Source organism: Balaenoptera physalus, assembly GCF_965194825.1.
Source record: "Balaenoptera physalus genome assembly, chromosome: X".
Lineage (NCBI taxonomy): Eukaryota > Metazoa > Chordata > Mammalia > Artiodactyla > Balaenopteridae > Balaenoptera > Balaenoptera physalus.
Window position 1 is genome coordinate 83,023,890 of NC_138903.1, and position 21,960 is coordinate 83,045,849.

General features: G+C 36.9%; 1 pseudogene across 1 annotated transcript; it reads right to left on the reverse strand.

The window, feature by feature from the left end:
- Positions 1 to 2,205: 2,205 nt before the first annotated feature.
- Positions 2,206 to 4,237, reverse strand: LOC309653087 (THO complex subunit 7 homolog pseudogene; annotated as a pseudogene). Its single transcript has one exon. The product of its transcript is annotated as a THO complex subunit 7 homolog pseudogene (transcript).
- Positions 4,238 to 21,960: the final 17,723 nt, after the last annotated feature.

Below are 21,960 nucleotides of genomic sequence, written 5' to 3' on the forward strand. Positions count from 1 at the left end.
ACTGGGTTAAAAGATGTTAGCAATGAAGTTGAGCTAGAGAATGTTAATGATATTCTAACTTAGCTTGAATTTCCAATAACTTAGGCTAGGTTGGTAGTTGCCTAACAAAGTAGAGAGAATATTTTTAGGGAGGCTTCCTAAGAATAACATGTATTAAATGTTACGATATTATCTATAAAAATGTACACAAGCTTTCTTTGGAAATATCTTTGAGAATATTTTCCTGGTTATCTACCATTTATTATTCATATTTCTGTTCCCAATAATAATAGTTAAAACTTTTCTTGAGCACTTATGTGCTAGGGACAGTACTTTACATGTGTTTTACAGAATCCTCACAATTGCCCTATGAAGTGAGACCCATTAATATCCCCATTGCAACACTGACAGTAGAGAGGTACAGAAAGCCAATGACTTGGCTAAATTCACAGCTAATAAGTAACAGCCAAGTTTTTCACCCAGACAACGTGATGTGTGACTCCACTCCACAACTTGCACTTTTAACCATTATACCGTTTCCTGTCCTGGCTATATATCTGTGTATGTGTATGCATGTGTGTACGTGTGTGTGTGGAAGCATGCATGCATGCACACACACACATATGTGCACCAAGTTTCAAAGATAACATAATAATAAATATGTCATGCCTTTCTTTTCTCATGCTAAAGCAAAATAAAATTCCTAGTTAATATAGTGTAGTGGTTAAAAGCACAAACTGGAGAGTTGAGCTTTGAATCCCAGTTCCTCCGTCTTTTACCTCTACATAGTTGGGTAAGTTACTTAACCTCACTGAGCCTCCATTTCCTCAACTCTAATACAGTAACAATGAGAACAATACTTACCTCATGAAGTTGTGTTGAGGAAAAGTAACAGCAAGTACAAGAAAGGAACAGTATTTATTGAACATTGGTATACCAGGTACTGTACTAGGCACTTTGGTTCTGAGTCCTCTCAGCAACCTTATAAAATAGGTATCAATCTCATTCTTTTTACAAATGAGGAAACTAAAGAAACTAAAGTTCGGAGAGAAGTAAGTTACTCAAGGCTACAAGTGGCAACTGGAATCCAACCCAGACCTGTTGGTCACAAAGTCCATGCATCTTTCCATGACACCACTTTGTTTCTTAGGTGGAGAGAAATGGGTCTTGGTAGGGAAGATGAAGTGGCAAAGGCCAATTTGATGAAATTCACAATTTTGCTGAGGACTGGCCCTGTTTATATTTCTATTTCTGGATGTGTTTGAGGGCAATGTGTGTTGAATAAATATTCACTGTGCACCAAGTTTATTTTCTTGTCTGCCCCAGCTATCAATGAACCACTTATACAACATCAGCTCTTTGCAACAAAAATTTGATCTGAGGGAGGAGTAGGCATTTATTCATTCATTTACACCTTAATTTATCAGTCATTTACTAAGCCACTTCTCTGTGCCAGACACTGTGTTAAGTGCCAAGGATAAAGAACTTAAAAAAAAAATCCTGTTAAAAAAGAAAACAAAGTACTTGCCCTCAAACAGCTACTTGCATCAGGGCATGTGGGGTAGAAGTAGACAAAGGGAAGCCATTTACACACAAGATGCTTCTCTTTTCTTTCTTGCTCCCAGAGCAGAATGGTACCTCTGAGGATTGGCAGCACAAGATGAAAGGAACCAGCTAGAATGGTCACCCCAATTTATCTCAATTCAAGTTTCCAAGGAAGTAATCTCCAAAGACCCAGTGCCTGAAGGATTGGGAATATAAAACCATATGAGATCTTAACATTCTGTCATGTCTTTCCAAAACTGGATAAAATTTCCCCCTTTTAACAGTGCAGTCATATAAGGAAATAGACTGAGTGTATTTTTAGAAGTTTAAGAGGGTTAAACACTTAATTATTTAAGTTGTTTTAATTTTTTTCTCTCATGCCAATTTTCCCAAATGCAACAGGAAAAAAGGAGCTATTTGAAAAGCCATACCAAGAAAAAAAAAAAAAAAGGAGAGAGAGAGAGAGAGCTCTCTTATAAGCCGAAAGATCACAGGACCAAAATCACAAAGTGGTTTTTAAGCTAAGGCTACTTTTCCATCAGTATTCCTCATGAATGAGTTGTTTTTCAGTGCTGGGTTATATAAGCAGCTAGCTGCCTGCATCCACAGCGTGAAGTATGTTTTGTTCGGATTCTTTTCAGTTAAATGGCGTTATCACTAAGAATATAGGCAAGAAACAAATTTCAAAGATATGTAGCACATTCCATCTTATTGATTACATATTTCTTCAAATAATGTGAACCAAATCAACAAAGCCAACTGGTTAAAGGATGATTACAAGTAAATAAATTCGTGGAGAAGGAAAGAGGATGTAGAATATAAATGGGGACAAATCTGACTCTCGAAAAACTCGTCTCAAATTACAAAGGAAAGAAAAGATGTCCTATGGAAATGGATGACTACCTAAAACATTTTCCTACCTGCATCTCTTAACTTGTAAGTCATTTTGAATGCCAGAGCTGCCAATGCCAAGGTCATCTTTGACACTGTGTGTGTGTGTGTGTGTGTGTGTGTGTGTGTATCTGTGTTCATTTGGTAGTCCCACATTTTCAAAAGCTCAGTATGTTCCAAATTGCTGAAATTCCATACAGAGCTCTAAATGATATAATACTGTGTAGAAATGTAAATCACCCTCGGTACAGGGAACTTCAGTACTGACAAGTACTACTGTTAATTTCTGAAAGAAAATGTATATTTCCTCATATCTTAGAATGTTTCTCCAGAAGAAAATATTTTTGCCTTATCTACCTAGGAGAAGAATAAGATTTAAATACAGAAATCACCTTTTTATTTCTGAATTTTCCTTACTTACGTTATCTTCCCTAACACTTTTTTGTTATTTTGGGGCTGATTCATCTTCCTTATCTTATAGTGCCACCTATTGGTAAATCATAAATATTGCGGGTTTTAGAACTTGAAGATAGAAATATGCCTAAAGTTCACTTCACGTCCTAGTGAAGTTTTTTCTTTTTTTTAGAAAGTAATGCATATTGATTTACTTTGCATCTTGTAATTACCTCTGATATAAGTGATTCTTAATATCATGGAACCTCTCCCACAATAAGCATATACCACAAACATTTTGTACATAACTTCATAAGTTCACAGCCCTCCTGAGAGCCTATTCATGGACTTCATTTTCAAAAGTGGTAACGATTTCCAGAAATTGACTAATTTTCTCAGGTACATCTTAGAAATGCCACCTTCTCACTATCTTCCACTTATTTTGTGAGCAAATCAATGTTACCAGTTAAAAACTACCTAGAATACCAATGAGCACTAACATATCTGGCTTGAAAATATTTCATTAAACATTTTTGGATGTTGCTTCCTATCTTTTAAGTATACAAAAGGCATTTCAATAACAACAAATATATAATGAAGTCATCTCCCTTTGTGTGAAGAAATATGAAAGAACTGTGCATTAAAATTTAAAAGCAACGTAGTTCACTGCCAAAACTTTAAATGTCTCAAGAGCACAACAAATTCTGAACACACTAAGATCATGTTGCTACTTCAATATTCTTGGGAATGGTGAGTGATTAGTTGGTCTATGGTTTAGGATCAGTTTCCATGCTTGTTTCTTGAGCTTCTTCTACCTCTGAGAGCTTTTCATCATTTTCCAGTGTTTGCTGAAGTTCACGGATGGTACTAAGAAGAACATGAAACTGTTTCCTTCTCAATTCTAGCTTATCTTCAACACTTTCTTTAATATGTGAAAGATGCTCTAGTTCTTTTCCCAGAGCCTCTAGTTCCTTTAATGTCTCATGCCTGTCTGGATGACGCTGGATCACTTTTGCCAATGCATCATATTCTTGGCGATTTTTTCGTATTCGTTTCGCTTGAAGAATTTGCTTTTTGCACTCAGCAATTTTTTCATGTGCTCCAGCAATGCTACATTCTATTTCTTTGTAAATTTTTTCATAATTTTCCATTTCTCTGAGATTCATATCATACATCAGCAAAGTTTTGCCCATTGAAAATTCACATTGGGACAGTGTGCTCAGCATATGTTGGTACTGGCTGTATCCCTCTTCCTGGGATCCAGAGTTGCACCATTTAATGAAACTTTTCACTAGTAGATTAATTCTCCGATCATCTCCAGCGCCATCTCCATCAATTAGGAGACGCTTCCGTATGACTTCGTCGTCAGTCACGGTTCCCATGGCGTGCGCGGCGGCGGCGGCGGCAGCGGCGGAGGTCAAACTCCCACAATGCAGCCGGGTAAACAGCCACGGAGGAGGAGGCGGCGGCGCCCGCGGCCGCCCGCTCCGCCGCCTGAGCCCCGCTGCCCCTAGTGAAGTTTGATAGACAGCAGAGAGAGATCCATACTTTTGCCCTTAGAATTCTTCATCCCTAGGAAAAAAGCAATATTTAATCATTTTCACTATTTTCTCATTCAGAGTATTTTATTCAGGTGTTCTTGGCAGCAGTTATTTGTAAGTCAATTTCCCTAGATCTGGGAACCACAATAAGAAACAAAAATGGATTATTCGGGCTTTTATATTAGAGTTTGCTTGTTTAAAGGAAGAATGAGGAAAGACTTCTTTCTTCTCTACACATAAAGAGAAAGCTTCTATAGGGCAACTGTGTCCTTCCTAAGGAAATAGCAAATCAGTCCTCATTTTCAAAGACCTACATTGGATAAGTTTAACATATAGCCTGGAGGGAAGCTGAAGGAGTGGATGGAGGGGCTACCAGGTAGTGATTATAGAGATTCTCTTCTAGAACTATCTGTAGCCCTCATCTCTGTAGGGGTAACTCTTTTACTCCCAATCTGAGTAGGGGGCTGGGACCCACTCCTGGTACCTGGGTAATATGAATGTGGATCTCTGAGGTTTGCTCCCACTTAGTAGGGCTGTGAGACACAGATTGAATAGGAACAATTTAGAGAAACTACTTCTTCTCCCCAGATGGGGGAGAGGGGTTCACTAATAGGCTCTTGCTGATTTCAAATCAGTCAATAAAGCCTGAATTTCTCTTCTGAGAGAGAGAGAGTCAGTCTGCATCACTATTCTTCATATCTATGCCAAGCATCATATCTACATTGAGAATAAGTTTGGAAAGAGGATACATTGCATATAGAAGAAATTTGAGTCTCAGAACTCTAGGAATATCCCACTTATTTATAACCTTCCTCCTTTTATCACCTCATCCTTTCCCAATGCCATTAATCACACTTCTTTTATGAGAGATTAATGATGAAATACTATAATAAGAATCTTTAAAGTTCTTTAAAAAGCAAGCAATGCTACACATATATACAAATATGACTTTTGTTCTCTAGTATTGAATCACATGATTATACTCAGAGAAGAACTTTTGGATGGTAAACAACCAAAAGAATTTATATGATGTCATCTTCAGAAGGCTGAGAGCATAGGACAATTTTAATAACTCACTTCCACTATTAAAGTTATTCATTACATGGAAACTAGAAAGAACTAGCACACTGGGGAGATGTGCTTAACTTTTAGCAAAGGGAGTATATCTTAAAAGGAATTCCCTTCCATTTTCAATCTCTAAAAGTAAGACAAACATCCTTGACTCATTTAGATACAGACTTTTCCTGAGTGTTGATCCACCAGATGGTTTCTAAAGACCCAGTAAACAGAGCCTCTGTAGATTTGCACAGGGGAATTATTCTTTAAAGAACAGACAACCCAGGAAATGCACCAAGGCAATCACTCAGCACAGCATCCTAACATCCCTGCATAAGAAACAGAAAGCCATCACTATTTAAATGGCATCCCTATGATTAGGAGATACAATGATCTAAGCCTTTCAAAATTTAAGAGTTGAAGATAATAGTTATATTTTTGGAAAATTTTATTCAAAGTTCTTCTCATTCTGATTCACTAAACATTTTCCCAAAGGCACTAAGGGAGAACTTCAGTAGTATTAGGAGAAACAGACTTTAACTCTCCATTTGTCACTAAAAACTAGGGTTGCTTTCATTCATTTAAAAAAGGTGGAAAGAGGAGAAACTTGTTTCTCAGACCTGAAAGTGCGATGGTTCACTTAAGACTCTGGGGGACAGTGTGTTAAGTGAGGCAACAACAAAGGAAGCTAGCATTTATAAAGCATTTACTATGTTCTAAGCAATGTGCTAAAAGCCTCTGATCCTAATCACACAAGGAAGATACTATTATTATCACGATGTACCATGTAATTTGCCCAAGGTCACTCCTCAAATAACTGGCAAAGCTGATACTCAAACCCGTATGTGTCTGACCACAAGTCAATGTGGTCCTATGGATGAACAGTTCTGGGGCAGTCTGCAAGACTTCCCAGAGGAGATGGTCATCTTAGCTGAGACCTGAAGGACAAACAGGAGTTAATGAAGCAAAGTGGGAACAGGAAGACTGTTCCAGCCTAAAGGAAAATTATAAGAAGACCTAGAGTAAAGAGAAAAATAGGGTTTAAGAACTGTGAATAATTTTATGTGGCTGAAGCACAGTGCTTGAGAGGAGTAATGAGGGGGAATCATGAGGAAAAGATTAGGAGATCGTGGAGGACATTATTTGCCAAATTAGAGAATCTGGAATTTATCACGAAGGCAATAGGAGACCCATGATAAGCAGGCAAGTGACATGATCAGATGTGTGTTTTGTAAAATGTTCACTCTGGATGAAGAAAACAAAATAGATGGGAGGGGGCAAGACTAGAAATCAGAACAGTTAGGAGGCTGCTTCAATTTTTCATAAAATAAATTATGGTGAAAAGAACTAAAATATTTGCTAAGGAAATGGAGAGCGAGAAACTTGAGAAATATTTGGGAAGTAGAAATGACAGGACCTGGAGACTGGATGTGGGAGACGAAGAAGAGGCAGGAGTCAAGTATGACTTTTAGGTTTCTGGCTCAGATCCCTAGTGGATACAGAAACTGAGACTGAGAGAAAGATTTTGGAGATTATGCATTTATACATACCTGCTACAATCCTCTCCGATAAGTTGTTATCATCCTTTTTAAAAGATCCCATGGGGAAACTACAAATTCTCCTTTAGAGCTAGAATACTGAAATAGCTTCTTCATTTGATTAATATTCACAGGGTGCCTTGTACTCATGGTATTAGGCACTGGGGAAGGATAACAGAAGATACCGTAAGCTATGATATCTCCCCTCTAACACTTTGTTGGGAAGATATAAGATACAAACCTAAAAATATATGAACTTACAGAAGTGACTGACAGAATAGGTGACTATATAGCAAAATCAACTAACAGTTTCATAGTACTGTAGTATAGTAGTATGCATATTCACCTGGATAGGCTAGTTGACACTGTGACGTAACCCATTAAAAGGCTACTGCAGGTCTAGGTGACTCTCCAGAACAGATATCCTCGACAAGATGACTAGAATTCTAGAATGTCTTAGGGCACTTCTTCTTGCCTGTCAGAGCAAGTCAGGAGGTCAACTTAAAGGTGGCAGTGGTGGTGTGAGCAACAGCAGAGAACTGTGATCCTCATCTATGCCCAGAGGTGGAAGGGAACCAAATATTGCTGAACAGTTGTAATGTCTACAACACTGTGTCAAGCACTGTGTAATGTCTACAACACTGTGTCAAGCACTAGGTAAGTCCTTTGTAAATATTAACTTTACACCTCCCCCCCAAAAAATGAATTAGGCACCATTATTAGCCCTGTTTTACAGATGCGGTAACAGTCATTGCAAGGTTAAGGAACCTGTCCAAAGTCAAAAAGCTAATAAATGATATAGAATCGGGATTTGAACCTTGGGTACGCTGGTTCTAGAGTTCTATCGCTTAAGTGTTCTGCTATGCTGATACCCATGACAACTCTTCTGCTTATTTTATTCAAGAGGTAGAAGAGATCAGTATAGGAAATTGCATGTCTTAACTTGGACCTGTGAATGAGAAGGGTGTGTTTGGGGAACAATGAGAAGAATGACATCACTGAAACAGGGCGCTGGTATTGGGAAGTAATGGAAAATAGGGTTGTTGAACATCAAATTCACCTGAATATAATTCAGAATAGTGCTGGAGTCCATGCAGAGAACCTACGTGCAGAGCTGCCCACACCAAACACACATGTGCGTGCATGCACGTATATGCTATACTGTGCTGAAGTGACAAAACCACCTTTAGAAGTTAGTTCCTTTGCTTTCAGGGCAATTCATCAGTTAAACATTATTGAGTCCTTCTATGTGCCAGGCACTGTGCTTAAGTTCTAGTAACTAAGTTAGAAACACCCTGCTGGTGAGTGACACCATGGCGAGCCACAGCAACAACAGCCAACATCGGAAAAGCACAGTCCCTTCCATTTGTAATCTAGCTATTATCCTCTATCAGTTACAATTATTTGATCACAAGTAACATAATATCGCTCTGTGTAATTTAGGCAAAATAATTTTTTTTAAAAAGAGAGCAGGATAACAGGAGACTGGAGATCTAATCTTGGAAAGAACTGGAAACAAAGGAGCTTGGAAGCAGACTGCAGAAACAATCTAGTCAGTGCCTCACCACTGTTAGGAGTGAATGAATGTCAGCTCATTTTCATTTCTGTTACCCTCCGTTAAAAATTTTAGTTCCAGGAATGGAGTTTCTGACTTGTCCAGCTTGGGTTATAGTTACCCTTTATTTAGGAAAAGAGAGGCCCAATTAAAGTACCACCAAACTGTAGGGAAGAGGTAATTCCTCAAAAGGAAATTGGGTTGCATTTAGGAAGAGTGAGTGGATGCTCTATATCCAAAAATCAACTAATATTTTATCCAAACTTGTTAAATTCAGACCTATGAATGACAAAATTTATTCCATCAACATATCTTTAACAACAAGGAAAGTAAACTCCTGTCCCTAGTAATCTAAGGGGTATAGCCTAAAATAGACATCCATAAGGACACGGACCAACACACACACACACACACACACACACACACACACACACATACACAGAGACACCTCTTATCTTTAAAATTCATATGGATTTTCCATTCTACTTTATAAACTATATATCTTTATATTAATATAAATTTGAAGAAGACAAGTAAACAACTATGGTGCTTGTAATAATATCTAATATTTATTGAGCTCTTAATCAGGAACCTAACATATACACACCTTTTCATAATATACATAATTGCTTACAATATTTTAAAATGGAAACTATTGGGGACTTCTCTGGTGGCGCAGTGGTTAAGAATCCGCCTGCCAATGCTGGGGACATGGGTTCGATCCCTGGTCTGGGAAGATCCCACATGCCACAGAGCAACTAAGCCCGTGTGCCACAACTACTGAGCCTGCACTCTAGAGCCCGTGAACCACAACTACTAAGCCCACGTGCAGCAACTACTGAAGCCCGTGCGCCTAGAGCCCGTGCTCCACAAGAGAAGCCACCACAATGAGAAGCCCACGCAATGCAACAAGAGTAGCCCCCACTTGCCGCTACTAGAGAAAGCCCGCGCGCAGCAACGAAGACCCAATGCAGCCAAAAATAAAATTAATTAAAAAAAAATAAAATGGAAACTATTATCCTTATTTCACAGACAAGGAAACCGAGGATCAAAGAGAGAAAGCAACTTCTGCACAGTTAATAAGTGGTAGAACCAAGATTTTGGTCCAAGCCTGTGAAACCTAAAGCTTGTGCTCTTTACTGCTATCTGATGTATTTACAATTTATAAGAACTTTGGTTTTTGTTACAGGTAAATAGCATTACTTCTTTTGGACTTATTAATAATGGTAATTTCATCAATATTTCATTATTCTGAAATTTCAAATAAAAGTCATTTTTTCAAGCTATTGCTGCACTAGAGGCAGCTACTTTTTACAGTAATTGGTTTGGAAATCTTTTATTCATGAATCAAATTAATTTCTTACTCTGATGAAGTGATTTAAAAAGCTATTCCAATAGTTTTATTTTTTCAATTAAAATTTAACAATTCTATTTAGTATACATAATTGTTTATTTTCAGAATTGATAAGGCATCAGTGTCTTTGCTTTTAACTACCTCAACGTAATACAATAGTATCTTTTCAGACTGGCTGTTCAAGAAAATATACAACAAATTCTTGAAGACAGTTACTAAATGCCTCTTAGGTCTTACTGCAATATAATTCTGCAAAAATACACTTGAAAATATCCTTCTACATTCACAAAAAACCTGAAAAAAATAATTCTATAGAGTATCTAGTGCTAATCTTTACTTGGCAATAAGAATCACTACAACAGTGAAAGGTGTAGATGGAAGTGACATTGTGACAGTTGAATGTTCTAATATTTTGAATTCTGAAGGATTTATAAGAGGAAGATATTTCTTTCACAGTCCAAATGAGTGCTTTTTACTGAAGGGGGAAAAAATGAAGCTATTAAAATGGTCTCATTTCTCCAGGAAAATATTTTATGACTGTGTCTACATGATGCCAAAGCATGATTGATTTGGCGATTTCAATAAGGTTAAAGAAATTGAACAAGTTAGTGAAAAAATGAGTCAGAATGGTAATTTGGTTTAGTGGAGCTGCTTGGTTGCCTTTTAACCTTCAACTGGTATAGTTTGTGTATATAGATAAAACTCAAGTCATTTATCTTCTGTGAATTTATCTTTCAATGTGTGCCCACTATCATTCATGTCATCAAAAATACCAATCACAATGTGAAGCTATGAAATTGATGTCAAATAATTACCACCAGGATGCTTTCTTTTCCTATAGGTGGTAGAAATTAAGACTAAAGTTGAACGTAAAAGAAAAAACAGTACCCTGTAAATAAAATAAAGCCATGTTTGAAAAGGATATATTTCAAAGCAACTAATATTTTTCTTTTTAGCTTATTTTCCCAATAAAGGTATTTTAAGCTGAAACAAGTTGTTCACTCCAACCCAAACAATAGTGTGCATTAGGGGAGGAGAGAGATTACATTTCTATTTTTATGAAAAGTTGAAAATACTTATATTTCTCTCAGTAAAATATCTTCTAAAAATATAACCCCCAAAGTGACTTGTATATGTGTATTTTCTTAAATAAAAAAAGGCGAGGACTAAAAATTGTAATTAATATTATATAGATGACTCCACATATGAGTCTTTTGTTCATAGGAAGGAACATATTTTTAAAGAATATGAATTAAATATCATAAAGCAGTAGCTGAGTCTTGAAGCATCATGAAAGAAAAAAGAACATCCACATGACAGCAAAAAAAAAAAAAGCATAATAGAAAAGTTTGAGCCAAAAGGTCAGAACCTGTCAGCAACACCTGCTACAATTCAATTCAATATAATCTACTTTTATCTAAATAATGTGAAAAGAGGAATCACACTATGTAGGAAAGGAGGGCAGTTATCTTATGCTGCAGAAAGCCTATGATATTTAGTATTAGAGAGGTCTTTATCCCATTTTAAAAAATAAATAAGTGCAACACTAAACAAATACACCAAACAGATAATCACAATTTTTTTTCAAAAAAAAAAAAAACATTTACTGTATTTATACTTCCCCGCACATTCTGAGATTGTGTGGATGTGAAAGCTTTGTTCCTTCATTTTATTAACCAGCCAAACTTATTGATTATAGACTGCCTAATACTCTGGCTTCTGTTGATCCTGCAGGTGAATATATTTTCCTAAACTGATCTTCAGACTATCAACAACAACAACTGAGCCCCTCCATTTCAGATCCCAGGATCTACAGCTAAATGGCCTAAAGAGAGTATGAATATGAGGTCAATGTACATGAATTTGTCAGGCAAACCCCTCTGAAACTCTGCTACCTCTATTTTTCCCTCCTTTTTCTTTACACAATAATTTATTGGTAGTCCACTCAGTGCAAAACACTGTGCTGGGTACTGTTAGGAACTCTTTTCTAAGGGGGAGGGGGGTGCCGGATAAATTAGGAGGTTGGGATTTATACATACACACTACTATATATAAAATAAACAACAAGGACCTACTGTATAGCACAGGGAACTATAGTTGGAATTTATACATACACACTACTATACATAAAATAAACAACAAGGACCTACCGTATAGCACAGGGAACTATACTCAATATCTTGTAATAACCTATTATGGAAAGGAATCTGAAAATGAATATATATATATAACAATCACTGTGCTGTACACCGGAAACTAACACAACATTGTAAATCAACTATACTTCAATAAGATAAAAATTTTTTAAAAAGATAATCTGACTTTTTTTGTAGCATACTGGCCTTCTTTTTCTCTTCATTTAACTAAATTTAGATAGATCAAAACTATAAAACATCTTCCATAAGAAATTATTACCAACATAGAACTCAAATAGGAATGAGTTGGCTCTCAAAGCATTATATCTGATAAAAGGCCTTTGTTATATCATATATCAGTGTTGTGATATAACTAATATCAGACTTTTTCTTGAGTTTCTTCTGACCTGCCCAGATTTCTGTCCTTTTTCTTGCACTGTGGAAAATTATTGAAGTTGACTGGATTCTATATCTGGTCTTCTACTTAGCCAACTAATTGAGTACCAAAAGCTTATTTTTCTTAGTATGATGACAAAGTAGTGGTTTCTTCGGGCTAAACGGAGGATGCAAAAAGCAGAACCTTTTTTTTCTTACCATCTCTTCAACCTGTACCAAGCTAAAATGAAAGATATGGAATGGTTTTTACTATATGATAAACGGTTTGTTTTTGTCCTAATAATCTGTATTTCAAGTCTCAAGCACTTGTAATTTTCCCAACTATAATTTGCTAACTTATGAAACAGTTCTATACCATTAGGGAGTTTGCTCCATTGAGTTCTGGAGCAATCCAGTAAACTGGCAATCAAAAGGTTAAGAGCAAGCCCTGTAGAAGATCAAGGATATTTGGTTCTAACAACCCAATTTCAGTGCATATGTCCTGAGTCGTAGTTTCTTTTATGATTTTCAAAGAACAGTCTCACAGACTTATTACCATTAAGCATATCATCCACTTTGAACAGAGAAAAAAATAAGAAAAAAGATCGTGTCTATGAAACATAATGACAAAAGAACCAGAATTCATTGAGTGTCTAAAGTGGGCCAGGTGCTTTACAATCCTTAATTAATGTGAATATTGAAACTCACAAGGATCCAATCTATATTACTTTGCTAGGGCTGCCCTAACAAAGTACCACAGATGGGGTGGCCTAAACAACCGAAATGTATTTTCTCACACCTCTGGAGGCTAGAACTTCAAGATGAAGGTGTCAGCATGTTTGACGTCTTCTGAGGCCTCTCACTTTGGCTTGCAGATGGCCATCCTCTCCCTGTCTTCACATGGTCTTCCCTCTGTACATACCTGTGTTTACATTTCCTCTTTCTGTGAGGATACCACTCAGACTGGATGAGAGCCCACCCTAATGACTTCATTTTAACTTAATTACCTCTTTAAAGACCCTATCTCCAAATATAGTCACATTCTCAGGTACAGGGGGTTAGCATTTCAACATATGAATTTGGGGAGGAAGATTCATAATTCAGCTCATAACAGTCAAGTAATCCACTGAAGATCACACAGCTAGTATATGGTAAATCTTGAATTTGCACCCAGGACCATCTGACTCTCCAGTCTCTGCTGTCTTTCTGTTTAGAAAGTCAGTGATTTAGGAATAAAAATAGTTTGTATTTCTAAGAACTTACAACTGTCCATTGTTCCCCGTTTTCAAAATAAACTACCATAGTTGCTCTCTAATATATATGAAATGACTTTTCTACTGCCCCATAGGAATCAGATCTCACAGACATCGATTTCTCCAAAATAATGTGAGGCAGCACGCTGAAGCACCCATTTGGTTGTGGGCTAGGACTCAGTGTGTTCTGCCTCAAATCAAGAACTGTGGTTTGACCTTATGGCAAATCTAAGGTAAGTTTCAGAAAGCGGTGACTGAATCATGTTCACGTATTCTTTCTTTCCTTGTTCACTCCAAATATTCAGAACATAAAGACACACAATACACTATATTTTTGGCAGGACTGTGAATGTAGCAAACCCACACTTGTATATATATAATTGTAATAAAGCAAGGCATTCCTGTTCGTCTTCTTAAGACTACATTCAAAAACATTAAACAGCAACAAAATGTAAGTAAACACTGCCAAGCTACAATGCACAGCAACACATTTTTATATTCCAGGAAATATAAATATGCTGTGTAAAACGTTCCCCAATTAAGTTTTCTCTTTTGTTTTTTTTTTCTATAACATATTTTGTCAATTTATTTAAAGCACTCCTGATATCCATGATTTAATGATAGCATCTGTGAAATAACCAAATGTTCAAGATCAGCAATATTGTTTTCTAATTTCATCCCACTGTCTTACTTCCAATCATTATTGTTGGAAGGATCATAATGCATTAGTCCTGCTTGATGCAACAGAAGAGAACTTTACAAGAACCTTAATTGCACACACATTCTTTGAGTTTTGAAGGGTAGAAAGGTTAAACAGCAAAGAGTAAGGTCAAGCCAGCAAAGTAAAAGTCCGTATTTCATGGAATTACTTGATTTACTTATCACTTTCCTTGAGGTCTGACAGACATACTGATGATTAGGTTAACTCCTTCAAACAGATTTACATGTTCTGGGAAATGTTTGTTTGACCTACCCTTGGAGATGTTTTGGTATAAGGCTTTATATATATATATGTATATATATATATATATATATATATATATATATATATATATATATACATATACATATATATATATACATATATATATATATACACACACACACACACACACACACATATATATATATATATTTAGCAATTTGGTAATTCTTAAAGGTCTTAAGGAATGAAGAAGAGCAGAAATAAGTATCAAGCATTATATATTCCAGTGGTGAATTAAGCTTATGGAAGGGGGTTGGGTTTCAGGGAGTGGTGATGATGCTTCTAAAGGTTTGACATGTTGCTTTATAACTGCTGCATCTCATAAGCTTCCAGGTTTACACCAGGTGTGTATCATCTACAGCTGACTCCCCCTCCCCCCACCCTGCCCCAGCCACATAGTTCTGCAGGTTTTCCTTTTTGGCATATTAGATTTGTCTTTTTACTTTTTCTAGTCTGGAGCCAAGCTCAACAGAAAGGCCAGGTGTTTCATAGTAGATAGCCAAATAAAATTTTAATGAAATTAGACTGCAGAATAATAGGCATAAAAGCTTTACGCATAGAGCATAGTGAATAGATATTAAACAGAGTACAATTTCCCCAATTTGCCCCATCAGTCAAAAGGGAAAGGTCTCCTGAAGAATAACTAATAAGGCGCTATACCTCTCCCTACATCTTATTATCTAAGTGCCTTATCTGTTCACTGTCACATTTTTCTCAAGTTTTGTTGGATAATATATTACTCCAGTCTTCTCAAATAGCTTTTAAACAGCTTTAACCTAAAAATAAAAATAGGTCAGCATTCTGGGCTGTGAAATTGGTGAGACCTTCATTTGCCCCTTACCCTCACCCCAATTTTCATAATCAAGGCTTTAGTTGATGTTAAAAAGTCTTATTACACCGTCCCCGACACCTTCCCTCTCCTCATGCCCAATCCCTCCATCAAGTGATCAGTTTAGTTTAAAAATTATATTTCTATTTGTGTAGTCCATTTTTTGTGATCCATTATCACAAATCCAAGATACCCTTTTAGAGGCCACATTCAGAAAGTGACCCCTGAACAGGTCTAGTTTCTTTCACGGGTCTCCTACTATGTCACAGTAAAAATAAAGTGTGTGTGTGTGTGTGTGTGTGTGTGTGTGTGTGTGTGTGTGTGTGTGTGTGTGTGTGTGTGTGTGTGTGTGTGTGTGTGTGTGTGTGTGTGTGTGTGTGTGTGTGTGTGTGTGTGTGTGTGTGTGTGTGTGTGTGTGTGTGTGTGTGTGTGTGTTGCTACCAGGATAAAATACCTAGTTTTCTCAAGTATATTCTTTTGAAAAGTCTAAGGGGCACAGTCAAGCTAGTAGTTATAAGAGAGAAATGAGAGAAACTCTCTAATGTCTCAAATATTTGCTGCAACAACACGGTATGAGGGGGAAAGCAGTTGGAAGTGTTTTGCATGTGTGGGAATAGTTCATTTCAACATCATACCGTCCAGGTATAATTTAGGTACAGGGCACTGCATGACCTACACTAATATGAAGAGGCATAAGATAGAGAATGGGCCTACCCAACATCTAAATTTCAGGAAGAGCTTGACTAAAGAGCTGTTTCCCCAAATTTTAAAGTTAGAGAGAATATGTTGTTCATGTTCCTGAAGTTGTGTTGATAGGCCAGCTTTGTTCTTCTGGTACTGCCTAAAATGCTCATTTTCTTTGAGTTCTTCAAACCAGTTATTTTTTCCTGCACTCATATGTTCCCTCTCCCAGAATATGCCCACCACCACCATCCTACCCCACAGGGCACAGACACTCTCAATCTCTCTCTCGCTCTCTCTGCTTAGCTAACTCCTATTCATCCTTCAATTCTCGGTTTAAACAGCACTTCCTCAGAGAGGACTTTGCTCACCACTGCACTATAAAATCAGCGCCTGCTTGTTATTCTTTCTTATAGACTTTGATTTTCTTCCTTCATGTAATTTCATAAAATTTACACTTATATTTAATGTGTTAATGTCTATTTCCCAAAATACACTGTAAAATACTAATTATTTCTCTTTGTTCATCACTATAAATCCAGCCTGGACCTTGGAAGGCACTTAAAACATATAATTTGTTGAATATATCAATACAAGGATGACTCACTCTAGTTACCATCTTATTAAAATTTAGGGTACTTGCCATGAGATGGTGGAGGTAACTTTTTCTGGAATAATAGCCAAGAGAATTTGGTCATTTCAGGGATATCTAATTAACTTTCAAACATAAAAACACAGGCTCCTACTTTGAAAAATGTTTTCCTCTAAATAGATATCTCTTAATAAAACTACCAATTACACAACTTACCAACACTGAAAAAAAAAGATCAAGAAAAATGCCTTGTAGGTCACCTCTTTGCTAATTTGACAATTTTCTGTCTTGTTCACTGCTGAATCCCTAGGACTTAGAACAGTGTATACCACTATTTGAGTAGGAACTCAATAAATATGTGTTGAATGAATGAGTTGTTCTGTAGCTATTCAGCTTAACTAGTGGCTTCTCTTCTCTGTTACAGTCCTACCCTTCGTCCCTTCCCCCAAGACAGAATCTCCTGATGTTATATTTCCTTTGAACCACTGGCATTCACGGAGTTTCATCCTTTTAAACCATAGCTCCTATTGCTTCTCAAATAATGACATTTACCAATTATTGATCATTTACAATGAACCAAGTATTTTACATGCATTAGTGTTAAACCTGAAGACAACAACACACTGTTGGCATTATTACCTCCATTTTACAGATGAGACACTACATTCAAGAGTGGTTAAATGACTTGCCCATGATTGTAGAAGTATTATTTATCCAAGCCAGATATCAAACACAGGTCTGCCTCTCACAAAAGCCCATATTTGCTTTGCTATGTCATGCTCTCTCCTTTAACTCTTTAATTGGACCCTGAAGTCACAGAATACGATTTTATTTTCATAAAAACACTAAAGCAATTTCATTTATTTGTTAAATGTTTAGTACAAACCATTGTTCAGTCAGTTTTTTCTCTATGTAGGTATATGAAAAAAATACTATTTCAGTGACATATGTAGAGAGATTTATCCCAAATAGACAAAATATTTCCTTGAATATGAGTCCCTCAGTTACGTATCTTCTTTTACTAACTCATTGTAATATTTAATAACTCACTATCAGCAAATCTTTCACATCTTATCTTAACTTTCCATACTGATGTTGATTTTAATTTCCTTGAAAACACTTATATCCCCAATAAAATATGAAAACAACTGCTTACTCTTCTTCAAGTTAAAACACCTTTGGAGATTATAGGACAGATATTAAAGCATCCTTCAAGTTGCTCTTCTCTCCAGACATAATCCAAGGACCTTTAAAATTTTCATTTTAATACTGTACTGATACTATAAATCAAATATGTATTTTGACACTGCATTTCTTCACTGATATTACCCTTGTGCTTTAGGGCCTCCCCATTAATAGAGGGCTAGAAGAATGGTACTTAAAAAAATATATAAAAAAGCAAAGAAAGAAATAAAAGTATGTGTCAAGAAAGAAAAGTTTATCACATGACTGCCTGTTTGGGACCAGCAAGCTGTGTGACTTGGTGAATGGCATTTACCTTCTCTTACTTTCCAATTTCTCAACTATAAAATAGGGGGAGGGGACGGCATATTAGAGGACTTCTAAGTTCATTTAAGCTCTAAAATATGTGACTCTCTACTTTCTGAGTCTTAAATAATTTTATGTGGAATTTTACATTCAATTATAATTGAATTACATACTTTTTTCACTCTGGTTTTGAAAATTATGAAATACATAATTGAAAAATATGGTCTTCACAGAATATGTCATGGTGTTTTTATAAATGTCTCTAAAAAGTTGTCCCTCATATCACAGTGGATAGATTATGACAGGATTAGAAAGAAAGTGTTTAAGTGGTACTACAATTTACAGCTTTAATCACAAAATTTCAGAGAAAAACGACACAAATTCATAGTCATCAAAATATTAGGTGTGTGGTGTTGCTTAAATTTAAGTCATCTGTTTCCACTTAAAATGTGTCGATGCCCTACCTGTAACAAGGCATAATTTAGGGCACCAAGCCTCTAATCAACCTAATACCCAGCTCTCTGCCCCTCGATTATTTACTCCACTGGAAGACAATTTCATTAACCCCCTCCTGTGCAATAATTTTCTCTGCCACATGTTCAGAAAAAAATTATTTTCTAGCAGTATAATTATTTGACCATGGTGAATGACAAGTGTTTTATGAAATTCACCAAGCAGATGAACTCTGACACCTGGACTATTTGAACTAGCTTTAAATTAATGAGGGCCTTTTTTAGTCTATTTGCATGAGCGATTTAAAGCTTTAGATTCTAACTTTAATTCCATTTAAAATTGGTGATACTAAAGGACTTGGCACATCAGGTCACTCATGACATTTGCATTTCAGAAATGGATCTGATAACACTGTATTAAGAATAACAAGAAATTCATCTGGAGTACAGTGCAAAATCCAAGCACCCAGTGCCTTAGTCTCTGCATTACTGATTTTATCTAAAAGATTTAGCAGTTCTCTCTATAATTGGGTTGTGTCCTTACCAACTGAAGAGTTTAACTGCCTCCACAGAGTTGAAAACAATTTCTGAGGGTTTTTCAATGTGGGCAGACACCGGAGGGAAAATTACCTAGTCATTCTGGGTTTAGTGAAGATAGGCTAAAGGCAGGTGCTCTGTGGGACAGCTGTCACCCACTGAAGAATGCCCTTGTAAGCCCTAACAACGAAGGGCTATCACGGGATTTTCTCAGCTGCCCAATCACTAAATGAGGCATATAGACATATATTTAGAGGTGAGATTCTGGCTGTTTCCATTTCAAAATAAACTAAATCATAAAATGGTCAAAGAGAGCATCATTTTCTAAGCGTGCTTAGATCATGTGAGCCTCTGGTCATTTAGACTGCCAAACAAAGTATACAGACAATTATTCCATTAATTCATTTAACTGAATACCTGTTAGAAGGACATACAATGGAAGGTGCTGGGGACACAACAATGAATAAATAAGACACACTTTTTTCCCCTCTCGGGTTGCTCAGATTCTAGTAGAAGGACAGACATAGATTTAAATACAGTGTGGGCCAAGAGAAGTGGGCACAAGATCTTATGGTAGTACTTAGGCAGGTATCCAACCCAGCTTGAAGATGATTCATAAAGATTTCCAGAGAGGATACTTGAGCTAAGGCTTGAAAGATTAGTAGTTTGCCAATGTACTGAATGAGGGAGTAGTGTATTCCAAGCAGAGAAAATTCTAAATACAGAGCTCAAGGATGGCACGAACAATGGGTTGACGGCAACACACACAAGACCATATAGCAGAAGCTATAAGTTTTAAGAAACAAATCATGGAAATCAGCTTACTTTCTTCTTATCTTCCATTTTCCCTAAAAATGAAGACCAATTCCAGTTAACTGAGGAGTCTGAGTAATTAAGGGTTTAAAGCAACAACAATCAATGTAGCAGGGGAGGTGGTGGGGTGAATCTAACTACAGTACATGAAATATGGTCCAAGATTTGGGTTTTATCTCAAGAACCTGCAGCTGACTTAGGTGGCAGGTTGGACAGCAGTGGGCCTGATTCGGTGTTTTTATTTTTTCAGTCTTATTGCTATCATGTGTGCTTGTCAGCAATCTGAATTCACCACCGAGATAGTTGTATAGATCAGCCAGGCTGCTTTCACACAATCAATCATTCTCTGTCTCTCATATTCTCTCTTTCCCTCTCCCTCCCTCTGTCTGTCCCCCTCTCCCCACAAATCCGCCCTCACCTCCCTACCATGCCTTGTTCCAAAAAACTTATAAGGTAGCATAGCAGTTCAAAGATGTATATAATACAGTAACATGTAATAAATTATAATTAAGTGGGGACATAAGGCAAAGGAAAATTAAAGCTGTAAAGTAGGAGGGAGTTCAGTATGTCAAGTTAGCCAGGAAAAACATTCATGAAGTCCTATATAATGGAAAAAGTGAGCCACAATTTTGGCTCCGTCAGTCAAGGGACTTAAAGAAGGATACACAATTACATCATTCACAATATCTACCTTGTATGAATGAACCCTTGTTCGGTAGAAGCACCACCTGTCCTATCCTTGATTTCTCCTGTGAGAAGAAATTTCACACTAAGTTTATCAAACAAAGCACATCAGAATCACGTACAAATATACAAATGATCTGAAATTTCCAGTGGATTTGTGACCATTGCAAACTTTTTTCCAAGTGTTCTAAGTAGGTGATCCTTTCCCTTCATGTTGTGGGTCCAGTCACAATTTATTTACTTTCATGAGTTTGGTGAATTTCTGTGAGGCCTTTAAAAAAGGAAAATTGTAAATAGTGCTGCAATGAACATTGTGTTACATGACTCTTTTTGAATTATGGTTTTCTCAGGGTATACGCCCAGTAGTGGGATTGCTGGGTCGTATGGTAGTTCTATTTTTAGTTTTTTAAGGAACCTCCATACTGTTCCCCATAGTGGCTGTATCAATTTACATTCCCACCAACAGTGCAAGAGGGTTCCCTTTTCTCCACACCCTCTCCAGCATTTATTGCTTGTAGATTTTTTGATGATGGCCATTCTGACCAGCGTGAGGTGATGTCTCATTGTAGTTTTGATTTGCATTTCTCTAATGATTAGTGATGTTGAGCATCCTTTCATGTGTTTGTTGGCAATCTGTATATCTTCTTTGGAGAAATGTCTATTTAGGTCTTCTGCCCATTTTGGATTGGGTTGTTTGTTTTTTGGATATTGAGCTGCAATAGCCAGGACATGGAAGCAACCTAAGTGTCCATCGACAGATGAATGGATAAAGAAGATGTGGCACGTATATACAATGGAATATTACTTAGCCATGAAAAGAAATGAAATTGAGTTATTTGCAGTGAAGTGGATGGACCTAGAGACTGTCATACAGAGTGAAGTAAGTCAGAAAGAGAAAAACAAATACCGTATGCTAACACATATATATGGAATCTAAAATTTTAAAAAAATGGTTCTGAAGAACCTAGGGGCAGGACAGGAATAAAGACGTAGATATAGAGAATGGACTTGAGGACACGGGGAGGGGGAAGGGTAAGCTGGGATGACGTGAGAGAGTGTCATGGACATATATACACTACCAAATGTAAAATAGATAGCTAGTGGGAAGCAGCTGCATAGCACAGGGAGATGAGCTCGGTGCTTTGTGACCACCTAGAGGGGTGGCATAGGGAGGGTGGGAGGGAGATGCAAGAGGGAGGGGATATGGGGATATATGTATATGTATAGCTGATTCACTTTGTTATACAGCAGAAACTAACACAACATTGTAAAGCAATTATACTC